Raw genomic sequence first — 16,518 nt, 5'->3', positions numbered from 1 at the left:
AGTGACTGAACTTGAACTTGAGGGGGCTAGTCAGCTAGCAAGAAAGCTGCGCACGGATGCCAAGCATTGTTGATTTAATTTTGGCGAAGCCATTTACCAGTCTTCCTTTCGAGGAAAAAATTAAAATTAAAGAGCAGGGTAGACCAATGCCTCAAACTGACTTGGTGAAAAAGGTAGGGAATAATACTCGTTCCTTTCAGCTCTCCTGGTATGAGAAAGTGAATTGGCTAACAGCAAGTGACCCACATCAACAACAGTAAATAGGCTACTTTAGTAATATGTCATGGATGGACCAAAAATATAGAATCTATTTAAAATGTTTATGCTGAGTATATTATATTGGAATATATATTTCTCTGGATATGAATTAAACACAGCTACAATTTGGAAAACATTTTCAAACAAAAACACAGCCGAGAACATTACACACTACAGACCTGGATTAAAAGTGAAAGGTTATCAAAATTGTCAATAAAACATCTCATCTCATCTCATTATCTCTAGCCGCTTTATCCTTCTACAGGGTCGCAGGCAAGCTGGAGCCTATCCCAGCTGACTATGGGCGAAAGGCGGGGTACACCCTGGACAAGTCGCCAGGTCATCACAGGGCTGACACATAGACACAGACAACCATTCACACTCACATTCACACCTACGGTCAATTTAGAGTCACCAGTTAACCTAACCTGCATGTCTTTGGACTGTGGGGGAAACCGGAGCACCCGGAGGAAACCCACGCGGACACGGGGAGAACATGCAAACTCCGCACAGAAAGGCCCTCGCCGGCCCCGGGGCTCGAACCCAGGACCTTCTTGCTGTGAGGCGACAGTACTAACCACTACACCACCGTGCCGCCCGTCAATAAAACATTTCTCAGTCAAAATAAGTAAAATATAGGGAAAGTGTCATTGAATGAAATGTGTGGCACCCAGCTCTATGTTTGGCTCCCCAAGGTCAGTGCTTGTGCCTATTCCAGAACACTCTGCTGTTACTGCTGAGGTTCCTGACAAAGAGCTGCTTTCAATAATGATCAATTTTTAAACAACATGCCACAATTTTAAAATATAAAATGTTAAAATATACCCCCCCCAACACCACCATCATGTATATTGGACAGTAGGCTAATGGGCCAAAAGAACCTGTTATTTCACAGTTTGTGACCCTGCCAACAATCAGCCAGATCAGAGGCAAGAGTATGGGCAAAATTGATGTGTTTTTTCTTTTAAAATCTGGAAATATCGTAACCGACCAGCCTCCCCTGTTTGAAAGACTACCAGTCGCCACTGGTTACTATGCTACATATACAGTGGTGCTTGAAAGTTTGTGAACCCTTTAGAATTTTCTATATTTCTGCATAAAGATGATCTAAAGCATCATCAGATTTTCACACAAGTCCTAAAAGGAGATAAGGAGAACCCAGTTAAATAAATGAGACAAAAATACTATACTTGGTCATTTATTTATTGAGGAAAATGATCCAATATTACATGTCTGTGAGTGGCAAAAGTATGTGAACCTTTGCTTTCAGTATCTGGTGTGACCCCCTTGTGCAGCAATAACTGCCACTAAACATTTGCGGTAACTATTGATCAGTCCTGCACACTGGCTTGGAGGAATTTGAGCCCATTCCTCCTTACAGAACAGCTTCAACTCTGGGATGTTGGTGGGTTTCCTCACATGAACTGCTCGCTTAAGGTCTTTCCACAACATTTCCATTGGATTAAGGTCAGGACTTTGACTTGGCCATTCCAAAACATTAACTTTATTCTTCTTTAACCATTCTTTGGTAGAACGACTTGTGTGCTTAGGGTCATTGTCTTGCTGCATGACCCACCTTCTCTTGAGATTCAGTTCATGGACAGATGTCCTGACATTTTCCTTTAGAATACACCGGTATAAATCAGAATTCATTGTTCCATCAATGATGGCAAGCCGTCCTGGCCCAGATGCAGCAAAACAGGCCCAAACCATGATACTACCACCACCATGTTTCACAGATGGGATAAGGTTCTTATGCTGGAATGCAGTGTTTTCCTTTCTCCAAACATAACACTTCTCATTTAAACCAAAAAGTTCTATTTTGGTCTCATCCATCCACAAAACATTTTTCCAATAGCCTTCTGGCTTGTCCACGTGATCTTTAGCAAACTGCAGACGAGCAGTAATGTTCTTTTTGGAGAGCAGTGGCTTTCTCCTTGCAACCCTGCCATGCACACCATTGTTGTTCAGTGTTCTCCTGATGGTGGACTCATGAACATTAACATTAGCCAATGTGAGAGAGGCCTTCAGTTGCTTAGAAGTTACCCTGGGGTCCTTTGTGACATCGCCGACTATTACACGCCTTGCTCTTGGAGTGATCTTTGTTGGTCGACCACTCCTGGGGAGGGTAACAATGGTCTTGAATTTCCTCCATTTGTACACAATCTGTCTGACTGTGGATTGGTGGAGTCCAAACTCTTTAGAGATGGTTCTGTAACCTTTTCCAGCCTGATGAGCATCAACAACACTTTTTCTGAGGTCCTCAGAAATCTCCTTTGTTTGTGCCATGATACACTTCCACAAACATGTGTTGTGAAGATCAGACTTTGATAGATCCCTGTTCTTTAAATAAAACAGGGTGCCCACTCACACCTGATTGTCATCCTATTGATTGAAAACACCTGACTCGAATTTCACCTTCAAATTAACTGCTAATCCTAGAGGTTCACATACTTTTGCCACTCACAGATATGCAATATTGCATCATTTTCCTCAATAAATAAATGACCAAGTATAATATTTTTGTCTCATTTGTTTAACTGGGTTCTCTTTATCTACTTTTAGGACTTGTGTGAAAATCTGATGCTGTTTTATGTCATATTTATGCAGAAATATAGAAAATTCTAAAGGGTTCACAAACTTTCAAGCACCACTGTACTGTACAAACTCTCAGTTTAGGATACGCAGAGTTGTATAACATACGCATACTAGTGCATCTCAAACAATTTGAATATCTTTAAAAGGTTAATTTTTTTTCATAATTTAATTCAAAAAGGTACACTTTCATATATTCTATATTCATTACACAAAGTGAAATTTCAATACATTTTTGTTTTAATTTTGATGATTATGGATTATAGCTCATGAAAATCAGAAATCCAGTGTCTCAAAATATTAGAATATTTCCTGAGATCAATCAAAAAAGGATTTACAATACAAAAATGTGCAACTTCTGAATAGTATGTTCATTTATACACTCAATACTTGGTTGGGGCTCCTTTACCATAAATTACCACATTAATGCGATGTGGCATGGAAATGATCAGTCTGTAGCACTGCTGAAGTGTTGTCTGGGGGAGTTTTTCCTTGCCACCGTCGCCACGGGCTTGCTCCTTGGGGATAGATTAGAGATAAAATTGGCTCATGTCTTGGGTCATTCAGATTCTGTAAAGCTGCTTTGGGACAATGTCTATTGTTAAAAGCACTATACAAACAAACTTGACTTGACTTATCGAAGCCCAGGTTGTTTTGATAGCGGCCTTCAGCTGGTCTGCATTTTTGGGTTGGGTGTTTCTCATCTTCCTCTTGACAATACCCCATTGATTCTCTGTGGGGTTCAGGTCAGGCGAGTTAGCTGGTCGATCAAGCACAATAATATCATGGTCTGCAAACCATTTGGTAGTAGTTTTGTCACTGTGGGTAGGTGCTAAGCTCTGCTGGAAAAGGAAATCGGCATCTCCATAAAGCTCGTCAGCAGATGGAAGTATGAAGTGCTCCAAAATCTCTTGGTAAATGGCTGTGTTGACTTTGGACTTGATGAAACACAGTGGACCAACACAAGCAGATGACAAGGCACCCCAAATCATCACAGACTGTGGAAACTTCACACTGCTCTTCAAACACCTTGGATTCTGTACCTTTCCACTCTTCCTCCAGACTCCAGGACCTTGATTTCCAAATGAAATGCAACATTTACTTTGATCTGAAAAGAGGACTTTGGACCACTGAGCAACAATCCAGTTCTTTCTCTCCTTAGCCCATGTAAGACGCTTCTGACATTGTCTCTGGTTCAGGAGTAGCTTAATATTAGGAATGGGACAGTTGTAGACCCTTTCCTGAAGACGTCTGTGAGTGGTGGTGGCTCTTGATGCACCAACACCAGCCTCAGTCCAGTCCTTGTGAAGCTCTCCCAAGTTCTTGATCAACTTTTCTTAACAATCATCTCAAGGCTGTGGTCATCCCTGTTACTTGTGCACCTTTTCCAGCCAACCTTTTCAGCAATGATCTTCTGTGGCAGGTGGCACGGTGGTGTAGTGGTTAGCGCTGTCGCCTGACAGCAAGAAGGTTCGGGTTCGAGCCCCGGGGCCGGCGAGCGCCTTTCTGTGCAGAGTTTGCATGTTCTCCCCGTGTCTGCGTGGGTTTCCTCCGGGTGCTCCGGATTCCTCCGCAGTCCAAAGACATGCAGGTTAGGTTAACTGGTGACTCTAAATTGACCATAGGTGTGAATGTGAGTGTGAATGGTTGTCTGTGTCTGTCAGCCCTGTGATGACCTGGCGATTTGTCCAGGGTGTACCCCGCCTTTCGCCCGTAGTCAGCTGGGATAGGCTCCAGCTTGCCTGCGACCCTGTAGAACAGGATAAAGCGGCTAGAGATAATGAGATGAGATCTTCTGTGGCTTACCCTCCTTGTGGAGGGTGTCGATGATTGTCTTTTGGACAACTGTCAAGTCAGTAGTCTTCCCCATGATTGTGGTTGTGTGGACTGAACTAGACCGAGAGATACATGGTATTTATACGGTTTTACTCAAACGCATCTCATCTCATTATCTCTAGCCACTTTATCCTGTTCTACAGGGTCGCAGGCAAGCTGGAGCCTATCCCAGCTGACTACGGGCAAAAGGCGGGGTACACCCTGGACAAGTTGCCAGGTCATCACAGGGCTGACACATAGACACAGACAACCATTCGCACTCACATTCACACCTACGGTCAATTTAGAGTCACCAGTTAACCTAACCTGCATGTCTTTGGACTGTGGGGGAAACCGGAGCACCCGGAGGAAACCCACGCGGACAACATGCAAACTCCGCGCAGAAAGGCCCTCGCCGGCCACGGGGCTCGAACCCGGACCTTCTTGATGTGAGGCGACAGCGCTAACCATTACACCACCGTGCCGCCTTACTCAAACTCGAAATGAAATATTCTAATACATCAAGATATATATTTTTTGCACTGTAGGCCATAATTATTCATTCATTCATTCATTCATTATCTCTAGCCGCTTTATCCTTCTACAGGGTCGCAGGCAAGCTGGAGCCTATCCCAGCTGACTACGGGCGAAAGGCGGGGTACACCCTGGACAAGTCGCCAGGTCATCACAGGGCTGACACATAGACACAGACAACCATTCACACTCACATTCACACCTACGGTCAATTTAGAGTCACCAGTTAACCTAACCTGCATGTCTTTGGACTGTGGGGGATACCGGAGCACCCGGAGGAAACCCACGCGGACACGGGGAGAACATGCAAACTCCGCACAGAAAGTAGGCCATAATTATCAAAATTAAAATAGAAAAATGCTTGAAACATTAGTTTATGGGTAATGAGTCTAGAGTATATTAAAATTTCACTTTCTTAAATAACTGGTAGAAAATATTGAACTTTTTCCACAATAAACTAATTGTTTGAGATGCAGTAGTAAATATCAAATATAATGTAACTAATGTAATCTGTAAATCAGAGACACAACATTATTGAGCAACCTGCAAAAATGATAATTCTAGCTTTGAGAACAGCTTATAAAATAATCCAGCAATTGGAACACAAAAGGCACAAATCCTGGAAAAATGCTCAACTTACATATTCAGTATTACATATGAGGGGTACAGTCTGTATAAACAAGCATGCAGGGGCCCATGGGCTTTAAACACACTGCAGTGAGTTTAAAACTAATCAGACAGACAGAGGGATAGTTTTCAGTCAGACAGCTAGATAGACAGATGGACAGAAAGACTGGTGGGTAGACAGACACACAGTTATCTAGATAGATAGACGGTCAGACAAACAGACAGACGAGTAGACAGAGGGACAGTTAACAGATACACACACAGGCAGACTGATGGGTAGCCTGCAGGACAGTTATCTAGACTGATAGACAGCTAGACACACAGAGAGACAGACAGACAGCTAGCCAGAGAAATGAACAGACCTCTGGGGAGACAGATGGACAGTTATTTAAATAGTTAGACAGCTATAAAGACAGGCAAGTAGACAGAGGGACAGAGCTGTAGGCAAATAAGACAGCTGGACAGAGACAGACAGACAGCTATAAAGACGGACAGAGAGCCTGTTCCAGGCAGGAATGAAGTGCAGATGTGTATAGCAGTCAAGAGCAAAATAAATCTGATTAAAAATAAATGAAATAAAAGCAAAAGGTCCATGACTAAAGGCAGACTTGTACGGTAGGACTGAAGCCCAGCCATGGCCACTTTCTCCGTTACACACTCTCCCTTATCACAGCACTCCTTTCACAGCCTTGTTCTGCAGAGAGATAGAGTTTCTGTGGACTGTGATGAATAAGCAGCGAGAGAGAGAGAGAGAGAGAGAGAGAGAGAGAGAGAGAGAGAGAGAGTGTGTGTGTGTGTGTGTGTGTGTTGAGAAGCAGAGTGGCGTCTGCTTTAAATGAGCCAGACACGGGCGACTGACAGGGTGGAGTACAATTATGGTACCAAGTAGCATGGAATTAAACAACGACAACGTCCCCAGTTTAGGGCAAATGTGACGTCTGGAGGTCTGGCAGCCAGTGAAATAAGCCATGGAACTGCATATAACTCACTGAAGTGGCTTCACAATGTTGTGAACTGCACAGCCTGCTTATTTCAGGAAACCGATCTTAAATTCAATAAGGTATAATTATATGATGTCCATTAAGTAGCACTGAGGGAGAAAAAAAAAAAAATCACATGTACACATCTTCCCCCAAAGCTCAAATGTATTTTTGGACTAGCGTCATGGGACTAAGGTAGCTAACACAAAATAGAAGTCTCACCCAGAGGCTGAGGTGCAGGGGATTGCGAGTTTGAAATATTTTATGACCGTTCCAAAAGCTTATTCGACAACGGTTAACATAATGCACACACACATGGTCCAGATGATTATATACGTCAAATGAGATTGTTTTGTACTGTACATAGCAATATAATGATGCTTCAAATACGTGAATAAGTCACCATTACAGTTCCTGCATATGTAAGGGAGCGTACTGGGCCCTTTACTGTTCTGTTTATACATGATGACTTACCTCAAGTCCTTAAAAGGTGGAATATTCATATGTATGCGGAGGACACTGTTCTATATTACTCAGCTAGCTCGGTAAACGAGTGTGCAAAGGTCGTCTCCGAGGACTTGAAGAGGGTTGCAGATTGGTTAATTGTAAGCAAGCCAGGCTTGTAGTACAAATCCAACTCGTGGCCTAATTTTAAGGACTCATGACTTGAGCACTGATGACTCGGACTCGTGCATTAACTGCATTCGGACTTGTAAATTGGAGACGAGGACTCGGATTTTTTCTTTATTTTTTGGTAACATGCCATAATAATTTGGCATAAAATATTTATATCTACATTAATTTTTATACAAATTTTGTGCAAGAGAATGCACATTCACTTGTTCATACATCATGTTCAGGAACAAACTAACATTAATGGCGCTAAAATGCCTGGAGAGAAGCCCCTAGGATTGTCCACTTTGCTTATACAGACTTCTCGTGCAGTGGGGGGAAAAAAATGCACTGCTATGTGTTCCATATGTAGAAGAACTATTGAGGAGACGATGGGGACAACCTCGAACTTCAATCATCATTTGGCAAGACTCCACCCAGAGAAGGAAGTGACACGCTATTTTCGTTGCCCTGTTGATAGCGGGGCTTGCGGACTGATGAACTAGCTAGTGTTAACCCTCTCTCATGTTATTTGCCCTGTTGATAGTGGGCGGAGCTTGCTAAGCGATGAACAAGCTTTTTATGTGTTGCCTGTTAACTAAAATGGGGCGGTCAAGCAGTAATGTTAGTCCAACACAATAGCAGAGACGCTTTTACATCAAGGCAACAACAGCCATCATCAAATGGTGCGGTTGGAGTCTTGTTCTTGGACTCGACTCGGATCGATAGTGGACTCAACTATTCGAAATATTCTTTAAATGACTTGGTCTTGAACACTCGAACTTGGGGTTTAGTGACTCAACTGCAACACTGAATCAAGCTCTCACTCCACCCAAACAAAATAAAATCAGTGTTGTTTGACCTTCCCCAAAAACTGAGACATGCTGGAAAATCTGTCACAGTAATGGACAGAGTGAATGTTTACGAGCAGATCACTTCATTCACATATCTGGGCGTAACTCTGGACCCTTATCTTCAGTGGGTAGCTCACACTGAGAAAGTCATATGAAAACCTCTGGCTGGCCTGGGCGCCTTAAGCCGTGCAAAAGCCTTTGTTACCAAGCATGCACCGATACCGATACTGGCATCGGCATTGGCCCCGATACTCCACTAATATACTCATACTCGTACTTGCTAAACAGTTGCCGATACCATGAACCGATATCAGTGCCGATCCCATGCGTCGATACCAATGTTCCCCGCAGCGCTTTTTGTTCCATTCGAGAGAGAAAAAAAAAACAAGCATTGTTGAGCTCAGGCTTGAGCATAATATGATAGGCTATACCATGCGCCGATAGTGTTCCGTGAAGCGCCTTTTGCCAGCGTCCGTTCGAGGAAAAAAAGACTCTCCCAGGAAAAAAATTGTAAATCTCAAGCATTGAGCGTAGGCTAATTTCGTCAGAAGACAAAAAAAATTGTTCGACAACAACCCATTTTTCCATGACGATGTGTTTGCGTAGTCATGAAACAGTGCCGTCACAACATCTTTCCCCAACACTGTCATTTTAAACATCTCTCCACACTCCACTCCCTTTCGCTGCCATACGCAGATAGGCCTACGCTAAGATCCCCAACGTTGTCCTTTTTTAATGTTGGCTATTCGCCTAGGTAAGGGTTTTGTAGGACAGGCTACTCACTAACAAACAAATGAAAATCGGATTTTTGTATAGGTGAATCCAACCGGCAGAGTTTTTAAGTACGAGTCCAACCGGGAGAGTTTAAGAGTGAAGAGTGAGAGAGTGAGCTTTAAGAAATGGCTGATTGAGTTTTCCAACTTGTTTCAGTTGAGGGCAACGCTAAGACCAAGGAAACTGACGTCCCATCTACAGGTATGGAGCTCCACGAGCACGGGACGCGATGTTGCGAATGGACAGCAACAGCGTCTGCCTAACAAGTTCTGCGACTGAACAAGAGCGTGCTCGAGGCATTCAACTCTCCTGCAGCACACAGCAGGATGTGCGCACATGCACATGGGGGGGGGGGGGGGGGGGGGGGCATATTTTAGTCTGCATTACTGGCGATGGAAATTAAATAATACATCGTCGCCGGCCGCCACTGTTATCTTGTGCGCTCTCTGTGATGTTGCGATGGTCACTGCTCCTCCCTTTCACGCCCTTGTCTTGTTGCTAAATGTAATTGGAGTAGTTTAAGCGCACCACCAGAACAACCCTTAAGTCAACCAAGACCGCAATGTTGCGGAAGGCCGATGATAGAGGGGGTAAGTGACCAGCGGAGTGAAATGATCACGCTGCATGTGGTAACTCACTGCTCTCTCCTCCCTTCATCAACAATCGGTCTTACATGTTGCAGGAGTGCAAGTCTTTCTTGACTTCGAAAGTTGGACATTGTAATCTAATCCAAATAAATAGCAGCCTTTTTCAGAAATTGCAGCAGCTAAATATTTAATTCTTTGTGTAGGCTATTTGCAATGAGTGTAGTTTTCTGGGAGTGAATGTTGCGCGACAATCGAGAGAGGTTGCACACGGAAGCGCAGATAGCCTTGTAGTCCACGTTACACTGCCAGCAGACAGCGCCTCTTCATTTCACGGTAGCGCTTCTTTTGCAACATTGTTATGTAGGCCTAGCGCAGCAGCGCTTAGGTTTTGCAACATTATTGTAACAATGTTGCAAAAGATAAGCGCTACCGTGAAGAGGCACTGTCTGGCTGTGTGACGTGGACTCAAGGCTACTCTGCGCTTCTGGAGCAGCGGAGATTGTCAATGTGAACCCGTGTGCATGATCACTCCAGTTAGAAAACATCAACAGTATCGGTATCGGTAGTACTCGGTATCGGCAAGTACTGAAATGATAGTACTCATACTCGTATCGGTTTTCACAAATGTGGTATCGGTGCATCTCTATTTGTTACCAAGGAAATACTCCAAACCATGCGCCATACTTTGTTATATTCAAACTTGGTCTACTGTGCCATTGCCTGGCTGCCATCTCTTGTGCAGTGCCATAAAACACAACTAAATAGGTTGTTAAACCGAGCTGCAAGGACCATCACAGGCCATACACTCCAGGACTGTGTCTCTACTCAGGAGCCCCTGAGTAAGAAGGTTGAAGTCAACACTCTAGTCACTGTGTTTAAGGCAGTCCGCAAAAGAGCCCCACCCTATACGTCGGCCATGTTAAAATGGAAGCCACCTCCTGTTATTAGGAATATTAGATTAGATTCACTTTATTCATCCCACATCGGGAAAATTCACGTGTTACAGTAGCAAGAAGATGTCAAACAGATAACAAATAAAACTGAAATAAAAATTAGACAAACGAAGGATTAAATACAGAGGGCTATTTGCATTATCTACCGTGAAAAAGTATAGAAAAATTGCCTTATTGAGAGGCTCGGAAAAATTGCACATTACAGGTAGACTCTGTATATATACACACACATATACATAAATAATATTTATATATTATATATAAATATAAGTATGCATAAAAATAGTTTAGGGCCTATATTATTGCACATAATAATTGCATCAATGAGAGATGGCAGAGGTAGTAGTGGTGCAGTAGTGCAAATATAACGGCAAACAGGTTATTGGTGCTACATTACAAGTTGTGGGTGTTATACAGTCTGACAGCAGTAGGTATGAATGACCTGCGGTATCTCGCCTTCTTACACCGTGGGTGTAGCAGTCTACTACTAAAAGAGCTGCTTAAAGCCCCCACTGCCTCATGTAGGGGGTGAGAGGGATTATCCATGATTGAGGTCAGCTTGGCTAACATCCTCCTCTCACCCACCACCTCAATGGAGTCCAGAGGACAGTCCAAGACTGAGCCAGCCCTTCTGACCAGTTTATTAAGTTTCTTCCTGTCCCACTCTGAACTTCCACAGCCCCAGCAGACCACAGCGTAGATAATCACTGATGCTACCACAGAGTCATAAAAAGTCCTAAGCAGTGTCCTGCACACACCAAAAGACCTCAGGCTTCTCAACAGGTGGAGACGACTTTGGCCCTTCTTGTACAGGGCATCTGTGTTGTTAGTCCAGTCCAGTTTGTTGTTGAGGTGAACACCCAGGTATTTGTACTCCACGATCTCAATGTCCAAACCCTGGATGCTCACTGGTGCAATTTGAGGAGCCGTCCTTCTGAAATCGATCACCATCTCCTTTGTCTTGCTGGCGTTGATGCGTAGGTGGTTCAGTTCGCACCAGGCGACAAAGTTGGTGATGACCTCTCTGTACTCCAGATCGTCCCCCTCCGACACACGTCCAACGACAGCTGTATCATCTGAGAACTTCTGGAGGTGGCAGCTGTCCGTGTTGTAGCTGAAGTCAGATGTGTAAAGACGTTCGCTGGCCGTACTGTGAAAATTGTGCATGTAGACGCTCATCTGAGTTTCCAGATCTGTCATTGCTTAACTCTTGAATATTTTCTATCGTGAACACCATCATTAAAAAGCTCAATCTCTGCTTTCCAAAGAAATGTATCTCATTAAGATCTGTTCAGTACTTTGGGAGTAACAGCAGGTTGAAGTTGGTATAACAGAGTAAACTCTCTGCTCGCGTGACGTCTGGAAACTGCCGGTGCTTTTTGAGTCACGGGAAAGCGGTCAGGCTCTCTCTCTTCTGATCGGTTTCTGACTGGATTACTCGTGAATATTGATCGGATAACTTTTACAGGGATGTTCTCTCTCTCTCTCTCTCTCACTGTTTCTGATGAAGTATTCAGCAAAATTTTCCGTCAGCTAGTTTTGATGTTATGCTTCACGGGAGACTTTGAAGTGAGTTTTCATTGCTTTACCTACTTATTTTTTCAAATCAAACTGAGCCATGTAAATAAGCAACTATGTTAGAATATAACTGTAGTTGTTTTGATGAAAAATATTGAGATCTTAGTGGTCGGAATGAGATTTAAAAAAAAAAAAAACGGAAGTCAGAAACGCGAGTGTCAATTTCAATTCGATTAACTGGAATTGTTTATTGGATGTGGATCTCTCAGTTTTTTCGAGGTTCACCTTGAAAGCTGTGAATATTATCATTTATATTCTTTAATATAAACACTAGTAGGCCCTACTTAGAAATACAAAGCCCTACAGAGCACAAAGAGGGTATTAGAAATAATCTTTTATTACTTTTTTATTTGAGTGTACAGCTTTAACTGTTTATTTAAGTAGCATAATTAAATACAAATTAAATACTAATTTGCATAATTGGTTGTTAATAATTTTTCAAACTTTGTATTCAGTATACAACTATCTATGTGCCTGCCAATTTCCATGTGAATATCTTAAATAGAAAAGTTAAGAAAAAACATTTGATCTCATTCTTTAATGAGGCCCATTTTGGACCATGTGATCCGAATACAGACTATTACGGCAGTTTTCTGAAAATTAAGCCGTCGGATAAACATATTTTAATTCTGGAAAAAGTATGTTGTTCTGCATTCAATTCTGAATTCAACGAGAGCAGTTTCAAGCAATTTGGATTCAATTTTCACCCGATATGCCAACTGTTATAAAGGTTCGTACCCGAACTGCTGTCAAACTACTCTCGGACTGGGATCAGCTTAGCTCTCCTCTGCCAAACACAGTGTTATTTAAAGGCAGTCTACAATACTACAGGCCCTGGACATGGAACAAGCTACCATTAGAAGCGAAACCAGTACGAGGCCAGAAGACATTTAAAAATGGACTTTAAAGTAGCAGTACATAGCATTTAATACTGGAGTACAGATTTAGTTGTTGCTGTGATATTGTTTGTAGTGTCGCTGGTTTTATTTGTGTGTGTATTCCTTGTGTTTAAATGTTACACCAGAGGAACCTGAAAAACAAGTCAAGGACCCGAGTGTGTACTGCTGGTCAAACAAATAAACTTGAACTGTAACTGCCTTGGACGTCAAAGCTTAGTTTGTTTATTCCCATTTTATTGGCTACTAGCTGTGATGGTAAGATACAGAAGTAACCATAAAAGATCGTGTATTTTTCCCATTTCTGTCTGAAAGCTATTAGCCAGCTATTTCTGCTCTGAGCTCAGGGACATTAAAGTGACAGCCAATAAAGGAGGAGGAGAAGAAAAGCAACGCTCGCATAATAAGGCAAAATGTCTATTCCCACTGTTATGAGCATATTAGTTTAAATCATTTTCAGTGGAACTCTCTATTTTAAGGTATTTCATATCTTATATATTGAAATGACAAATTCTGAACAGCACCACCACTTCTCAGCACATTTAATTTTACAGATTGCACAATTATTTTATTTATCATGTTTCCTCATCTGCCCTGAAATCAATTCTTGGCTATTCCATTAGTCTCACCTAAAATATTTATTTCCCAGAAATCTCATTCAGATGCGCCGTGGTTTCAGACATGGTGTAATTTACTGTAATATGTAAACACGAACATTATGTGGGCAGCCATCTTGGATAACAAGAATAATTTTTTCCTTTGTGCAATCTGGCATCATTCTGCTTTCCAGGTCCTACCCTACAAAGTTTGAAGGCAGACTTGTAGCGAGAAGCTGGAAGTTTTACTGATGCCAACATAGTTTCACTTAAATGTGGTTAAATGTATAAATGAACTACTTTTAGAGGAGGAAATAAATTGTGGACATTGTACAGTTTACTGAACTCATTGCTTTAAGGGCATTTTAGGTTTAAGATGAGAAGAAAATTGTTGATAATTACAGACCCTATCAGTTTGGAGAAATCATTAACATGGGGACACAGGACAAGAAGATTACTATGTTGAAGCTATTGGTTTTGATAACTTGTAGTTGCCCAGCAGACAAATAAGCTCATTAGGGTCATGGTCACCAGTGTTTTTTTTTTTTTTTCTCTTCTTATACAAGCATGACAAAACAAAATTTTTTAATTTGGTATGTAGATTTAAACAAAATGTGCTTTAGGGTCCTGCAGTGCACCGTGATGCTGAAACTATAGTGGAAGCTACTTTCTGATTCACACTGGCTACTAGGGCTGCTTGATCATGGCAAAAATCATAATCGTGATTATTTTTGTCGTCAATATTGACAGTACAATTATTTAACATGATTAATCTTTGACTTCATGCATTTTTTAAACTTTAAAAAACTAATCACATCTATAGTAATAATAACACCGGGGAACAATTTAAAAAAAATTCTGTTGAGTTAGATTTTTATGCTGATTAAAACTAAAATTGGCATGCTGATTCCAAAATTGCAGTCAGTTTTTTTCTAGCACGTCAAGTTTTTTCTCCACAGCTTACCCTCCAGATAAGCAAAATTCCACTGATTAGCTGTAGTAAGACTATTTGAAGGTTATGGAAGAACGTTATCAGGGTAGATGGGATGTACATATGATGGCTGACTATTGTTGGAGAATCGAACGTAATAGTCCTCAGGTTGAACACTCCAGAAAGAGCTATAAACGTAAATTTTTACCTTAACTACTTGCACACAATTATAATTACAGTAGCCATATCCTTTGTAAAAACATAAGTGTTAAATAAACATTGCAGTCATGCCTGTTTCTTTCATATTTCATTGTATGTCAATATTTGTAAATTTTTATAAAACAAGCACATATCTGTTAAGTGCAGTATTTTTCATATTTAAGAAAACGGGGATCCTATAGTTCAAAAACTTGACGTGATAGAGAAAAACTGAGATCAGTTTTGGATTCTGCACCCAAAAATTAGTTAAAAACAGCTGTCAGACCTAACTCAACAAAACTTGTGTTCCCCAGTGTAACAACAATGAGAACATCAATGACGGCGTAGCTCACTCCGGCCCCGTGAGAAATCAAATCTGGGTAGAAGTTATACACACCCTCGGTACCCCTACCTTCATGCCAGAAAGAATCAAAATCGGTGAAGAATTGAGGGAGAAGAAGTGATTTGTGTGGAAACTGCTCGTTAGGGCTTAATTACTCCATATCTTCATCATTAAGTGCAATTATGCAAATTTGGCTAGAAGCTATATGCACCCCAGGCAGACCTACCTTCCTGCCAAAAAGAATAAAAATCAGTGAAGAACTGAGAGAGAAGAAGCCATTTTCGTGAAATGTGGATGACAAACAACACATGATGGCAGAAGCTGTTGGCCAGATGAGCTGCTAATAATAATAATAATAATAATAATAAATAATAATATTGAACAATTATTTGCCGAAGGCGAAGTGAATAATGGTGAAGTATAACAGAGACGAAGTCGAGGTTATTATTCACCGATATTCACTGAGCCTGAGGTGGATAATTGTTTTAGTATAAATACACTGATCATTTTTTTAAAAACCGTATTAAAAAAAAAATTATTTTAAACTTCAAAAGCAGCATGCAAATGTAATAATGGTGCGGCGCAGACTTGTGTCACTTATCGATGCTGACTCATATAAAATCCTTTGTTTTGAATTCGATAAAATAAATCACAATTCCACCTTCCCTTTGAATAGTTTTAGACCAAACTTCGTAGCATCTTTAGTGCTTTTAGGAACAGCATTTTCTTTCAGAATTTGTAATTCTTCCTCACTTACGCTGATGAAGTGATTGGCAGACATTAATGCCGAGTCGCTCGAGGTGATTATTGAGAAATAATCTGAATTTCTCGACCAATCAGCACGTGCTATTTCCTATAATCACCTGTGCATTTATACTACTACTACTAATTATTATTATTATTATTATTATTATTATTACAACCCCGATTCCAAAAAAGTTGGGACAAAGTACAAATTGTAAATAAAAACGGAATGCAATAATTTACAAATCTCAAAAACTGATATTGTATTCACAATAGAACACAGACAACATATCAAATGTCGAAAGTGAGACATTTTGAAATTTCATGCCAAATATTGGCTCATTTGAAATTTCATGACAGCAACACATCTCAAAAAAGTTGGGACAGGGGCAATAAGAGGCTGGAAAAGTTAAAGGTACAAAAAAGGAACAGCTGGAGGACCAAATTGCAACTCATTAGGTCAATTGGCAATAGGTCATTAACATGACTGGGTATAAAAAGAGCATCTTGGAGTGGCAGCGGCTCTCAGAAGTAAAGATAGGAAGAGGATCACCAATCCCCCTAATTCTGCGCCGACAAATAGTGGAGCAATATCAGAAAGGAGTTCGACAGTGTACAATTGCAAAGAGTTTGAACATATCAT

General features: G+C 41.3%; 1 protein-coding gene across 2 annotated transcripts in view; it reads right to left on the bottom strand.

Annotated features, from left to right (window-relative positions):
• The window catches only part of atg7 (ATG7 autophagy related 7 homolog (S. cerevisiae)), a 307,435-nt gene that overhangs the window by 110,183 nt on the left and 180,734 nt on the right, over window positions 1-16,518 (bottom strand). The window lies entirely within an intron of this gene.

This window comes from Neoarius graeffei, chromosome 26 (genome assembly GCF_027579695.1).
Source record: "Neoarius graeffei isolate fNeoGra1 chromosome 26, fNeoGra1.pri, whole genome shotgun sequence".
Taxonomy (NCBI): Eukaryota; Metazoa; Chordata; class Actinopteri; order Siluriformes; family Ariidae; genus Neoarius; species Neoarius graeffei.
This window is presented reverse-complemented; position numbering and strand designations above follow the sequence as displayed.